At 41.2% G+C, this 15,207-nt stretch overlaps 1 protein-coding gene across 2 annotated transcripts in view; it reads left to right on the top strand.

Moving 5' to 3' along the window:
- Positions 1–15,207, top strand: part of psat1 (phosphoserine aminotransferase 1) — a 51,528-nt gene that overhangs the window by 11,882 nt on the left and 24,439 nt on the right. The window lies entirely within an intron of this gene.

Here is a 15,207-nt window from a genome sequence, read left to right as displayed (position 1 = left end):
GTCATGAAGGGTGTTTGACAGCTCTCATAGCCCACTCAGCTGTGTTCGGGTGGCAGCGTGCCGAGCCTGTCGCATGCATCAGCTCAGGCACCGACACACTTGCACGTCATTCGTGACGCTCAGTGGGTGGACACGACACACTCACCGCCCTTTGAGCTGTTGCCACCTCGATACACCTCAACAGTGGTGTGCTGGCCACACGGATGGGCCCATATTTTCTAAGTGCCCCGCGACTGCTGTTGGAAGTTTGTGGGTGGCACCTTGACTCTGGCAGAGATAAAAATAAAAACCCTGCTGCTCCAGCTGCATTACACAGCACCAGGCGACATCAGACCGGACAGGCATGTCACATGACACGCGATCACAACAACCATGTGACAGCCTGATCGACAGGTCAGCCACATCCTTGAGCCGTGAGTTCATTCATGTGAGCCTGTTGCTGCTTCAGACAGGTGGGCGTGTCGCTTGTCTGTGATGTGATGTCTGTACTGACATGCTCACAGGCGCTCACACCCACTACAGTTATGTGTTTGTCAGGGGATAGTGGTTGACATGTAATTACATCATGGGTTGGATGTCATTTGAAATCAAGCAGGGAGGGAGCTGACCACCATCCACAGCCAGTAACTGCGTTCCTGCAGCTTGCGTCACTCCACATCGCAGCCGCCGCATCCACAACGCAAAGTTGGGGAACGCATATTGTCACGTGTGTGTACCAATCACCCATGTGCAAGGCATGGTGGTGCACACGTCTGCAAACGATGATGACATAGAGAACACATATCGTGGCATGAAGAACATCACCTCAACACGCCACCGCAATGCACGTGTCGGCATGGTCTCCTGACATGGTAATATATAAAAACACATTTCACCTTTGCAATGCATTCAACAGTGCCTCTGTGTGCACTGTAGGCTCCATTAGCCAGGCTGCCTCATGTGAAAATATCTGTCTGATCATATGAACGTTCAGCTGGCGATCCAAATTTCACGTCCACCATGTGAGTTATAGTCCACATGACACAGTGTCTTTCAGCACGCCGTACTCTGGACAGCTGGACTCTCTGAGCTGGATGATGTGTTCATGATCTGAGTGCATCAATTAATTCATGTCAATTCATTAATTTCTTGTTTACGTCCATGGCCATGGGTCATGAACAAAAAGGAACAGCAGAACGGTAATTGTTGTATTGTCTGCTCTTTATAATAGGAATGAAATATTTTAACAGACAAAACAAAATCCATTTGTCTTATTTCCAACGCAGACCAGGAATCACAAATCATTACCAGTAACATGATTGTCTTACATTTAAACATTATATTCATTGTTCTTAAAAGTGTCTGTGCACTCTTATTTTGTCCTTACACATTTGTGTCGATTTTTGTACCTTTGTACAACGTGATTGCTTCTGCTGCTGTGTGAGTGCATGTGATATCCACACTTCTCATGTGGTTGCACTGTGTTCGGGGGCATGCATGGAACCCTTGAAAAGTTTGCCAATTGTTTTTTTTGGAGGGGGTTTTTTGTTATATTTTTTTTTCCCTGGCCTGTTTCTTGCCTCTTTCACCCGAACTTTGTGTTAGTGTGAAGGGGCCATTAGAATTTTCATACCCATAGTTTACATGAGGTAAGGCAAATTTGCTCTAGATTAACTTGCTGTGTACACATGAACAAGCAGGGAATGGTGGTAAATTCAGTCCACAAATCAAGGAATTAGAATGTACATTGTGTCTTGGATGATATGAAAAATAACCCCCTTTTGTCCCCATGATGTTCAGCACCATTTCAATCAATCCAGGATGAACAATGTGGCATTTAGTTGGTTGGGATAGTTAGCGCTTGTATTTAGGTGATCCCTCTTCAAAATCTGGCCATGGCTGAAGCTGTTATGTAATAAAGCAATGGAGCCAGTGACCGTTGAAAGACTGGTATGTGGCCAGCCTTTCCACATGGCTGGTGCTTTTACAGTGCTCTGGTCTTTTCCTACTGATCTAGACTTTGTGTGTGGAGTGAGTGTGTCTTTGGGGGATCATGCAGCACAGACCCAAGTAGTCCTTGAATTAATATTTTTTCTTTCTCTTTTGGTGTGATGTTGTGATTAGGGCTTGCCACAAACTACTATTTTGATAATTGACTAGTCTCCGATTATTGTATGATTAGTCGACTAATCAGATCATACTAAATTGCGGCTTATTGCAACCAGCATGCAGCTGTTATTTTGTCTTTAAATGTTTCTGTTCTTTATTATACCATTTAATTAATTATTTATTTTACTATGTGTTATTGTTGGCAGTATTGTTTTAATACATTCTGCCAAAAAAAGCAATTGAGATTGAGAGAGAGAAGCGAGAGTATGTGTAGGTGAGAGGGAGAGACTGACCCTGTCAAAGATTGTATCTATTTCTTTCCATCATTGTGGTGAAGTGGGATTGGTCTCATGTCCTCAACAACATGTTCAAGATTGCTTCAGGTCAGATATTTACTTGACGAGGCGTGCATGTCGTTAGCTTGGTATTAGACGTGGGTGATACCGGGAATTTTGGTATTGATCTGATACCAAGTAAATACAGGCCCAGTATCGCAGATACCAATACTTTTTCATATTTAAGCTTCATAGACCCAAAGAATCCAAAAGACCTAGGATAGAATTTCGCCAAACATTGTACGTGACAACAAAATACTTTATTATCACAATCAATATTTTTGTTTAAAAAAAAAAATCACTCAACACAACTTAAAACAAAATCTCCTGAGGTAGAAGGCTGACAGACCACAATACAAGGGTGCGCTGCTCCGTGTTGTGTGACACAGTGCAGCACTGCTCTATAGACAGAGGGGTAGACTTTGATGAATCCACGTGCACAGCAGTCAGTGCGTGCGGGAGAGAAAAAAAAGCTTGCTTATTGATCTTTTTACACAAGGATCATTCAGTATCAATACCAGCGTTGGTATCGATATTATCGATATTTGATCGATCCTCCCACCTCTGCTTGGTATCAGTCATCCATTGAAGAGGATTTTGTAACGTAACATTATAAAACATTAGCGTTATCACATTTCCTGTTTAAACTTGACATCACTGTAGCAACATTAAAACACATAACGTGTGCTAAGGCTAATGAAATCATCATTGTTAATGTTAACGTTTACAGCTATCAATATAAGTAAGTAGCTCACTATAGATGTTAATGTTCGCGGCTAACTAGCCAATTAGCTTACGAGGCGACTGTCCTCTTCGTCAGCTACAGCGTGCTTTCTTTCTCCTGCATCGCCGTTGTATTACCGTGGAAGGCAAGTTCTGCCTTGCAGATTTTGCATGGCATGTTTTTCTCTTTAATTTGGTTAAAATGCTTCCAAACTTGTGAGCTCCGTTGCAGCTAGCCATGATATTGTTTGGACATAACTCTTCCGGTGACATCACGGCTGACCCAGATTACCACTACTGCGCACGTGCGTCAAGGACAAAAAGGTAGCGGAAGGTACAGCGGCAGTTTTGAGAGAAAAACAAAGCGTAAAAAAAAAATGGTGATGTTGATTGCTAAATTAGTCGCCGACAATTTTGACGGTCGACGTAATTGTGACTAGTCCACTTATCGTGGCGGCCATGGTTGTATTTGTATTGCAGTCTGATTGTGCTTTGTTTTTGGAGCCAAATGAGCAATACTGTGCTGTAGATACAACAACCGTGTTCTGTACATAGACTGTGTATATATCCTGGATGAACCCTGCGTGATGTCATCCATAGATTATTTATAGAGACACAGAAGATAAGTGTTGAAGCCCAAGAATTGCTGCTCTGGGTGTTGCCATGTTGGCAGCACTTATTCTGTCAACATCACAAACAACCCATATTTGGATAAAGAGGTAGAACATGGGTGAGACACTGCATGACCTGGACAGGACGAATGGATGCCTCACAAGGCCCTATCTTTGAGTTACGAAATGAGCTAAGCTAACAGGCTAACCTCTGTTTGGGTGTTTGTTAACTCATATTATTGGGGCCTGGGTGGTGGTTCTCGTAACATGTGGCTTTGGTGTGGAAATTACAAAAACTTGACCTGCATATTTCTTCAGTACCTCTGGATTAACTTGACCCACTGTCATCAACTTACCAGTAGCTGCTAACAGTGCTAATGCTGTTAACATACAGAATTTAAAAATATGCAAAATTTCACTTGAAGGAAGTACAGTGCATCTGGACAGTATTCACAGCGCTTCACTTTTTCCATATTTTGTTATATTACAGCCTTATTCCAGCATGGACAAAATTAATTTTACTCCATCAAAATTCTATACAAAATACCCCATAATGACAATGTGATTTTTTTTTTTTTTTTTTTTTAAAGATCTGTGGCACCACAGGTAGATATTAGGGCATGGAAGGCTCCACTGAATTTTGGAGGTTAGCCAGATTTGGATTCTGGCTCAGGATTTCACTTCATAGGCCAGTGGTGTCCAAAGAATTCCAGAAAGGGCCAAGAGGGTGCAGGTTTTCTTTGCAGCCAGTGACTCCAGCAGGTGATTTCACTGATTAACATCACTTTGAGCAGACGGAATAAGTTTATCGATGAAATCACCTGCCGGAGTCAGTGGCTGCAAAGAAAACTCTTGGCCCTTTCTAGAATACTTTGAACTTTTAAGGATTCCATCAAAAGTACTTCACAGATTCTCACCAAATTTGCACCACAGATAGATATTAGTGCATGGAAGACTCCACTGAATTTTGGAGGTGATCCGGATTGACGGGCGTCAGAACTCTCCATTTGCTCATGAAAATTCAGTAAGGTATATCTTCTATTATACATTCCAAATATAAGGTGGAACTCTACTAGTGTATACTACGGTACATCTAAATATCTTATTAAAAAACAAACAAAAAAGTAGAGCTACTTAGGTGCCTGGTATTGAGAACCAGGGATGGTAAGTTGAAAAGCTTTTTTTTATCCTATGGGAACTCTCCCTACCCACCTAAGTGGCTCAAGAATATGGACATCATGTATATAAGTGACATATACACAATCAGGGCAGTAAACAATATATACAAGAAATAGTTAGTACATAATATTATAGGAGTAAGCTTCTGAAACCTAAGTGTTCATGCAGGAGAAGATTGTAGTATACATCTACCTATTCTGTAGAGGCCAAGTATATATAAATCTGGTTATGTTATTATAGAAACGGAAGCAATGACGTAATATGTTTTAGGTGTCTATCTAAAGTTCACCCTACTAGCTAGGTTATGGATTGATACTATAACAAGACAAATTCCATATTCTACATGCTTTCTAATGGAAACCCCAAACTTAGATACTGTCTGTTGATATCTATTAAAGAACCATTTAAACTGAAGAACCATTAAAAATCTACACCATGTAAAATAAAAGTGCAAATATAGAAAGTAGGCTAACTATAACCAGATGAGCTACCGTTAATTTAGCCGTTAACTAGCCTAGCGTACCTTACTAGCCAACAAAGCTAAACAAAGCCGGTAACTGGCATATAAAGCATAATAGCGTCGCTTAATCCTACAGGGGTTGAAATAGTAGGTGCATGTGCTAGTTTGTGCACGTATTATTCGAGCGGCGCACGTAATTTTATACTAGCACTGGTGCAACTAATTTTATCCAAGTTTTATCAACTATAAGCACCATTAGAATGAACCAATAAAGGAATAAATAAGGGGAAAAACAAGTAAAGGAAGCTCAATTAAAGGAAAACGTGCGCACAAATTATCGTGGCCATTAAAACGTGCGCACAAATTATCATGGCCAGGAAAAAAATATCACTTTAAGTGACCTCTCCCAGGTTCCGTACGCTCGCGCGTGCACGTGAAAAAAAAGAACTGTCTGCCGCTGCTGCTGCTCTCCCCTCAAACTCTCCCCAGAGAGGAAGAGTCTGACACATCAGAGGAGGAATTTTAAGGTTGATATAAGACTGACTTTTGGTTGTGCAAGTAATGTTTTTGTTACTAGCACAATTGCAAGAAGGTTAAAAAATGTATTTCGACCCCTGTCCTACAATAACGGTCGTAACAACAAATGCAAACAAAAGTGTGTATTAACATTAGCTTCCCAAACAGAACTGACTGTGTTGTTAGCTATGACAAACGGTGCTGCAGCCGGCTCGATAAGCTAATGTTAGCTACTAGGTTTAGCTAATTGTACCCCATCCATCCATCCATCCATTTATTTTCTTCCGCTTTATCCAGGGTCAGGTCGCAGGGGCAGCAGCTCAAGCAAAGCTGCCCAGACCTCCCAATCCACACACACCTCCCCCAGCTCCTCCGGGGGAACCCCAAGGCGTTCCCAAGCCAGCTGAAAGGTGTAGTCCCTCCAGCGTGTCCTGGGTCTTCCCCAGGGCCTCTTCCCAATGGGACGTACCCGGAACACCTCTCCAGCGAGGCGTCCAGGGGGCATCCGGAAAAGATGCCCGAGCCACCTCAACAGACTCCTTTCGACGTGGAGGAGCAGCGGCTCGACTCCTCCCTTGTTATCACTAATATAATAATATGCATATATTGCAGACATGAATGAGCGAAGCTCGTCAGCATCTCACCATGTCATTGAGGTCCTTCAGACTTTATTTTGAGTAAATGCTTCAGGGGAGCTTCCCCCGACTCCCCGCCTTTTTAAGCATTTTCCTTATTTTGCCTTTCAGCTTCTGGGGGGCTCTGCTCCCCATACCCCCCACCTTTTTTAAGCATTTTTCTTTTTTTTTGCTTTTCAGCTGACCCCCCTCATTACAGCCCATGTAACCTCCTGCCACTTAAGCATTTTTTTAATGTAGATGTAAATTATTATTCAAAGTTTTCAGCTAGTTGACAGTAGGGCTGTACAATATGGCCAAATTATCATATCTCAGTATTGTCATGTAAATGTCACTTATATACATCATGGGTTAAAGTTCTCCGTCACCACGACGGATTTCCGTCATTTGGAAAATTTAACCACACATACGCCTGTGCACGTGGTGTCATGCGTGTTTTGGGGCTGAAACATGATACTCTCATTGTCAAAGCAACATCCCATTCTGTACTAATCAAAGCAGCAGCAATGTCAGCGTGTATGGCGCCGCACTGCGGAGGAAGTGACTGTGAATTTTCACTCTCTCCGCTCTGTTTCCTGCTTGCCATGAGCCACGGTCTTTCTCCTCTCTGTCTTCGTGGTAACATTGGCAGACCTTCCCCAGGTAGAGCAGGGTGTGGCTTTGCTTTGACCCAATGAAGCAATGCTTCGATCTGCTGCTTCGGTTCTTTTTTATTTCGCTTTATCTTAATTTTTCCCCGCTAAAACCCTAAAGAGCATATATCTGTGAGTAATATTTACCTTTTTATGTTACACCGACCTGTTATGACCTTCTGAAACAGTTGATAGATGTATTTTATAACTTGAAAACAGGACTGATGCTAACACGTTAGCGTGTTTATGGTGTTTTCAATGTTAAAGTTAGCAAAGCTGTTAAAGAGTCAAATGTATTACAAATTGTAATATTTTATTCATTTATTTTTATTTATATATCAACAACAATAATAGCAATAATAACTAATAATGCCACAATGCAGTTTTAGAGAAACAGGCAAAAAGAATCTGATAAAACAAAACAGAAAAGATTAAACCAACTAACAATGATCATAAATAAACTGACTCTCCACTTCATCCCTGTTTTATTTAAGTTTAATGACAATTTGTTTCAGTCAAACCACATCTAAGCTGTGTTTTTACACAAGAAAAAAAATAAAATGCAGTAAACTGCACATTTATGTCTCTTTTCATGAAAATATCTTATTAAATATAACATATTACACTTTAGTCAGGCCTTTAAAATACTTTTGTGGACTGTTGCTGTAATATGTTGTCAGTGGTTGAGATAGTTGCTGTATCTAAAAATGCTGATAATCAGGTGAAACCTGATGGAAATCTCATGGGGTGTGTCAGTGATGTATGTATGTGCAAAATAAAACAAAACACTACTCCAGGTATGTTTTTGACGAGAATATAACATCATGACTTCATCATGACAAGCTCAAACGTTGATGTTGCGTGAGAAAGGCCTTTTATAATACTCACTTCAAGAAATAATGGCAAAACTCACATGTAAGTAAAAAACAAAAAACGATTAATTGAAAAAATAATCAACCAATTAATCCTTGGGCATAATTTTGGGTAGGGACGCAAGGGTCACGTCCCTACCCATATTCAACCCCCCTACTGTGTAATCACGACCAATAAAACCGCTGTCCTCCATTATTATGGCACATAAAGGGTTAAATGTATGCCACACTGCTCAAAGCCCCCCTCTTTAATGTAGATATCATTGTCTGATTAGCTACCCATTTCTCGCTATCCCAGTTGTCACTCCAAGCAGCACAGTTCCCACAGTGGCCGCGACCGCCCATCGACCCCCGTCTCCCCCACCCCTATCTCTCTTGAGCTAGACTTCGGTGATATTTTTGTAATGGATGACGGTCCCCCTCCCAAGAAACGAGATATTCGTTCATTCTTCACAGTCAGGAATGTAAGTGCAGGGTCTCCGTCAAGCTTTAAAAACTAAGCAAAATCCCTTTCATGAATGGAAACCCTATTTAAAAGCATTAGGCTTCTTCTGCTCTATAGGCACTAGGCAGGTTTTGGCAAAGTGGCAGGACGCATCGTTAGAGCTAGGCTACTGCACAGTTGCAGGGAACTTATTAAAAGACTGCGCGGGCGGTCCGGTACTACTACTAGGCTAGATCAGAGACCGCGTTGGAGCAATACAAGCAGCCCATACCTGGGCTTTTGCTGCCACCTACAGATAAACATTGGTAACTGCAGCATGAATATAAAGCATCACAATCACATCTGTTATTGCAGTGACAATCATAAAACGAGTTATGGACACAGAAACAGGCAACAAAAGACATATTGAAAATACAAAAAGACAAAAAAATGCTGGCTACACTACAGATTAAGTAGCCTACTAATGTAGTCATAATCATGCTATAATTGTATATCCCAATAATATGGGATGTGAATTAAATACTACTACTACTACTACTACTAATAATAATAATAATATTTTTTTATTCAATAAGTTTTCATTCAGTGAATTTTGAGGACCCCTCCAATGTCAAAACAGATAATGAATTAAATACTACTACTACTACCACCACCAACAACAACACGTTTTTATTCTTATTTACATGTATTTCTGTGGAAGAGTCAGTACTGCTTAAAACACAAATTAGGAATTGTGTGGTGTATCATCAGATCCTAGAAGAGCATGTGATATTATGCAACCATGTTTTTGTGGGGAATAAATTATGTCTATGTAATAATTTTGTCCTTTTTGACAAGCCCTTTGCAGAGGCTACAACTTACCATGAAACTCTACAGTCATTCTATCCCTAATCTGTTCTTATGCCATGCATCAACATATTGGGGCTGCCGTGGTCTAATGGTTAGAGAGGTGGTCTTAAAATCAGAGGGTTGCAGGTTTGAATCCCACCCTTACCTCTCCCTACACCTCCATTCATGGCTGAAGTGCCCTTGAGCAAGGCACCTAACTCCATACTGCTCCGGTGACTGTAACCAATACCCTGTAAATAACTGTAAATCCTTTGGATTAAAAGCGTCAGCTAAGTGTAGTGTAATGTAATGTAATGTTTTTATGTAAGGTGACAGACAGCAGAGAGGCTGGAGGAGATGAAGGCGAGGACAGAGGAGGTAGAGGAAAAGAGGCAGAAAGAGATAGAGGAGCAGCGGCTGAAGGAGAGCATGGAGGTGGTAGTGGAGGAGAACCCGCAGTTGGAGGAGACAGGAGGAGATGGAGGAAGACAAGCAGAGACAGAGGCTGGAAATTCACAGGTGAGGTTAATGATGGATAATGTTCGTCATGAGAGGGGCAGCCGTTGCCTAGTGGTTAAGGAGATAGACTTTAGATCAGAGGGTTGCAGGTTCAAATCCCACCCTTCCACTCCCCATCTCACTCCATGGCCGAGGTTCCCTTGAGCAAGGCACCTAATCCCACACTGCCCCAGGGACTGTAACCAATACCCTGTACTTAAAAAACAAGCTTTAAGTCACTTTGGATAAAAACGTCAGCTAAGTGTAATGTGTAATGCTGCTACATACAGCTAGGGCTGTCACAATTATTACAATATTCATCAATCGCGATTATTTTTCATATTCGCGATTACCGTGAATTATTTATTTTATCCACAAAGCATAAAACGACTCAGAATCTGACGTCATTGTGCTGCAGCCTCGCTCTCGTCTTAAGGTGGGACAATAACAAGGAGGCTGACGGCCGATTAAAACAGTGCCGTCTTCTTCAAAAGCTGTCTAAAATGCAGAGCTGTCGGTGTGTGTGTCTGTGTCTGTGCCTGTGTGTGTGCGCGCGCGCGGAGTTAACAGGCTGCAGACTGCGAGGGAGGGGGTGGGTGAGGGAGATTCCTGAATGCAGGCGCGACACGTTCAGTGCGCAGCGAGAGGATTTTAACCCGAGTGAACATGTTAAAAAAACGAAAACGTGAAGCTGCCTTTACTTCTCTCTGAACTTTCTCTGAAGGTGTGATTCTGCCGTTACCGTCCTGTTCACACCATGTGCGCATCGTATGCTGAATTTATGAGATCATGAGATGAAATAAACGGTCAAATAGCTTTAAAAACATATTTAAAAATGAGAATATATGAATGAACTGAGCCACAAAAAAAAAAAAAACATGACATGGAGAAGCTGTGGTGATGTTCAGATGCACAGATCACAGAAAGCAGGTGAGAACTCTGAACTTTAACAGCTGTTACTTTCCAAAGGTATTTATTTGTTCAATATGGGCTTAATGCAGTGTTTAAGCACAAAACGTGACTGATGAGGAGAAACAATTTCAGAAATGCAACAGAAACAACCACAATTCAGAAAAAGTTGGGACTGTATGTAAAATGAAGATAAAAATAAAAATGTTGCACTATTCCCAGTTTCTCCACTCACAGAAGCCAAACGTTCTTCCAGAGTTGTGTAATTATCCTACAATAGTAGAATATAAAGAAGGAAAAAAAGAAAAAAATAGACAATATATTCATCAATCGCAATTATTTGTCTGACAATTAATCGTCTTCAGAAATTCCTAATCATGACAGCCCTACATACAGCTAAGTGTAATGTAACGTAATGTAATAATGTGATTCAGCACCAGCATAACAGGCAATATGGGTGGCCCTAGGCTAATGTTATGGTTTATTCCTAAGGAAACTGATGAACTTGGAGATGGCAGCAGCATCAGGGACAGTGGCAGGGAGAGCGCCAGTAACCAGGAGGAAATTTTGGACAAACCCAACCAACCTGACCCAAAAATCATTCCAACTCAACAGCTATCAAACAGGGTCCTCTATTTCCAAGAGAGCTGGTACAAGCAGTATCCATGGCTGCACTATAGCTCATCCATTGGGCGTGTTCTTTGTTTTCATTGTATAAAAGTATAACATATCCAGAAATGTGCACTGTCCAAAAAGGCCGACCCTTCCTTTTCTTCAAAGGGATTCAATCATTCGAAGAATGCACTTGTCAGTTTTCAGCGGCATCAAAATAGCAAATCCCACCATCATGCTATGTCAGCTAGTGCTCAAGAGAGAAGCCCAGTATCTTCCCAACTTTCAAGTGTGTGGGCACAAAGACAAGAGGATGCTAGGCATTGCTTGAAGAATATTCTGGGATCAGTACAATACCTTGCTAGGCAGGGCATAGCACTGAGGGGCCATGATACAGAAGACGGCATTCTGTTTCAACTTTTGAAATTCAAAGCTCAGGATGACTCACGTCTCAGGGATTGGCTAGCTCGTTCTCATGACTATACCACTCCTAAAGTGCAGAATGAGATTTTGGAATTGTTAGGAAACTCGATCGTTAGAGGCATCGCACAGTCCATTCAGTTGCTTCCAGTTCTGCAGTACTCACTCATTATTGACGGCACACAAGATATCTCCGGAGCAGAGTAAGAGTCTATTTGCTTGAGGTATGTAGACCATGACCTGGTACCACATGAGGTATTTATTGGATTGTATGAGGTCCCTGGTACCGCTGGGGTTGAGATTGCAAAAATGGCTGAGGATGTTCTCTTGAGGCTCAATATTCCCATTTCTGGGTTAAGAGACCAGACATATGATGGTGCTGCAAATATGTCAGGGAAGTATTCTGCAACACAAGTAGAACTTAAGACAAAGCAACCATTAGCATTGTTTGTGCATTGTGGGGCTCACTGTTTGAACCTGATCACACAGTCTGCATGCAGAGCCAGCCCTCTGATAAATGATTCCTTGCAGTGGGTGCATGAGCTAGGAACGTTAAGCAAACAGTCTGGAAAGTTCAAAAACATATTTTCTGCAGCAGGAAGTTCAGAGGTACCTGTAAAGTCACTCAGGCCGCTTTGTCCGACCAGGTGGACAATGAGAGGAAAAGCTATCAGAGCAGTGCTGTTTCAGTACGAACGTGTTTTGTCTAGCTTGGAGGAGATGGCATCAAGTGGGTCTAACACAGGCATGAGAGCAAATGGCTTGCGAGAAAGATTTGAGAAAGGAAAAACTGTGCTTGGCCTTTGTCTGGCATTAGAGGTGATAGAGGAACTAGAGTGTCTCAACACATCTGAGACTGAGACTGTGGCAGGAATGAGAAGTGCCATAGAATGCGTCAGATCTACTATACAGGGCAAAAGGAGTGAAGACAGCTTTCATGAGGTTTTTCAGAAAGCAGTGACAATGGTTGACAGTCTTGGGATTGAACCAATCCAGATTCCTCACCAAAGAAAACCACCAAAACAATACTCAAGTGAAGCGAGCCAGCACACTCCAAAGTCAGCTGAGGAGCATTATAGAACGGAGTTCTACAAAATGTTGGATACAGTGCATGTTCAGTTTGAGGAGAGGTTTAATCAGCCAGATCTCAATGTCCTGCAGAAACTGGAGGAAACGCTCCTTACTGGAGAAGTGAACGACATTATTGACCAGTACCCAGAGCTGAATAGGGATGCATTAAAGGTGCAGTTAGCCATGTTCAGATCCAAGTACTCCTACAAATCCAGTGCTGAAGTAGCTGACATAATGACAGGTTTGGCAGTTGAAGTGAGAGGCTTGTTTGATGAAGTTGAGTCCCTTGTCAGGCTTCTTTTAGTCATCCCAATTTCCTCATCTGAAGCTGAAAGAAGTTTCAGTGCCCTTAGGAGACTGAAAACATGGCTAAGAACCACCATGACACAAATAAGGTTGAACAATCTTGCTATGTGCCATGTCCACCAGGAAAAACTGGACAATACTGACCTGACAGAGATCTGCCAGCAGTTTGTCTCTGTCACAGACAGGCGCAGGCATGTGTTTGGTTCTTTCAAATAAGAGCAACCAGTGTAAAGAAATTTACTTGTGTTTATCAGTATCAGTATCAGTAACCAACACTTATACATTTCATTTACTTACATGTTACATGCTGTAGTTATGTGTTTCAATGTTCTTGATCTATGTAAATTGGCTGTATGATGCACTGTTCCACCACTACAGCCCCGAACATCCTTTGTTATAGAATAAAGCTGAGAACTCTCTGAAGTTGCCTCCTTGACTTTCATTATATGAGTTACATTACATAACACTTAGCTAACTTTTATCCAAAATGACTTATAAGCACAGGTTATTGGTTACAGTCTCTGGAGCAATGTTGGGTTAGTTGCTTTGCTCAAGGTCACTCCAGTCATGGATGGAGGTGTAAAGAGAGGTAAGGTTGGGATTTGAGCCTGCAACCCTGTGATTGAAAGACCAACTCCCTAACCATTAGGATGGCTCGTTAACATATAACATCTGCATGACATGAACTTATGATTGTTAATGCAAAAAAAAAAATCTTTGTCTTGGAGCACTTTTGTGTCCCTACCAATATCAAAATCAAAGTTACTCCCTTGGATTAATCGATTACTAAAATAAAAGTTAGTTGCAGCCCTAGTTTGTTTTACGAGTGAGCATTTTACCGATTAAATGTGAATAAGTCAGTTTTGAGTTTCTCAGTGCGCATGCGTTTTCAAAACAGGTGACAGTGTTACTTTGTGCACAGCAGAACAACGTTGTCAGTTGCTTTAGGCCCTAATTTTGTATTTTATTGACTGTACAACCAATGACACAGCACCCTTTTGGCACATTTACCACACCAATCAAAATACTACAGAACACAAAGAATTTTTACTTGACAGTTTGAAGTGAGTTTTCTTTGTTTCAGTGAGCTTTGTACCCATTAAAATTCACCAGAATATACAAAAATTGACTTGCCCTTTTAAAAAAAAAAAAAATTCTGAGGGAGAGCCCCCAGACCCCCATAATCAATACTGTGTTTTTACTTGACAATTTGAAGTGAGTTTTTGTTGTTTCAGAGGACTTCATACCCATTAAAATTCACCAGAATATACAAAATTTGACTTACTCTTTTAAAGAATTTCTGGGGGAGAGCCCCCAGACCCCCCAGAATCAAGACTACACCCCGCCCCCCACCACCCTTTTATGTACCTTTTTAAGTTCAGGTTTTACTTTTTTTTTTTTATGCTTTGTCTGTCTCTCTCCTTAGAGGCTATTTAGAATAGATTTGTATACTGTATAATGTGTTTATTGTATTTATTGAGGGAAAAAAAACTGTGCCCTCACTACGCCACATTTTAGGGAATTGCTGGCATTGATTTTTGCCAGGAAAAAAAATTCAGTCAGATGAAAATTTATTGCTTTACCCCTGATACATGCTGTCCATATTCTTGAGCCTCTTAGGTGGGTAGGGAGAGTTCCCATGGGATAAAAAAAGCTTTTCAACCTACCATCCCTGGTTCTCAAGAGCAGGCACCTAAGTGGCTCGACTCTCTCCCTCTCTTTTTTTTTTAAAGATATTTCAGTCTATCTTAGTAAACACTAGTAGAGTTCCACCTTAGATTTGGAATGTATAACAGAAGCTATACCTTACTGAATTTTCATATCAGATATACGATATGACTGATTTGACACAAAGTGCAGCAACAATGAAAATTAAACATTCTTCAAACAGTAATAATACCACACTCATTTTGCACTCATCATAAGGTTAGGATACTGTGCCCTCCAAAACTATTGGAACACTTGGAATTTCACACATTTTAACTTGTTTATGCCATTTTAAATACAAGAAAAACAAAAAGTAAAGAATAAAAATTTCTAAAATTATCTTCCTCAAACTCAAACTGA

The sequence above is a fragment of the Thalassophryne amazonica genome, chromosome 5, assembly GCF_902500255.1.
Source record: "Thalassophryne amazonica chromosome 5, fThaAma1.1, whole genome shotgun sequence".
NCBI lineage: Eukaryota > Metazoa > Chordata > Actinopteri > Batrachoidiformes > Batrachoididae > Thalassophryne > Thalassophryne amazonica.
Note: the sequence above shows the minus strand (reverse complement) of the source record. Positions and strands in the feature narration are given on the sequence as shown.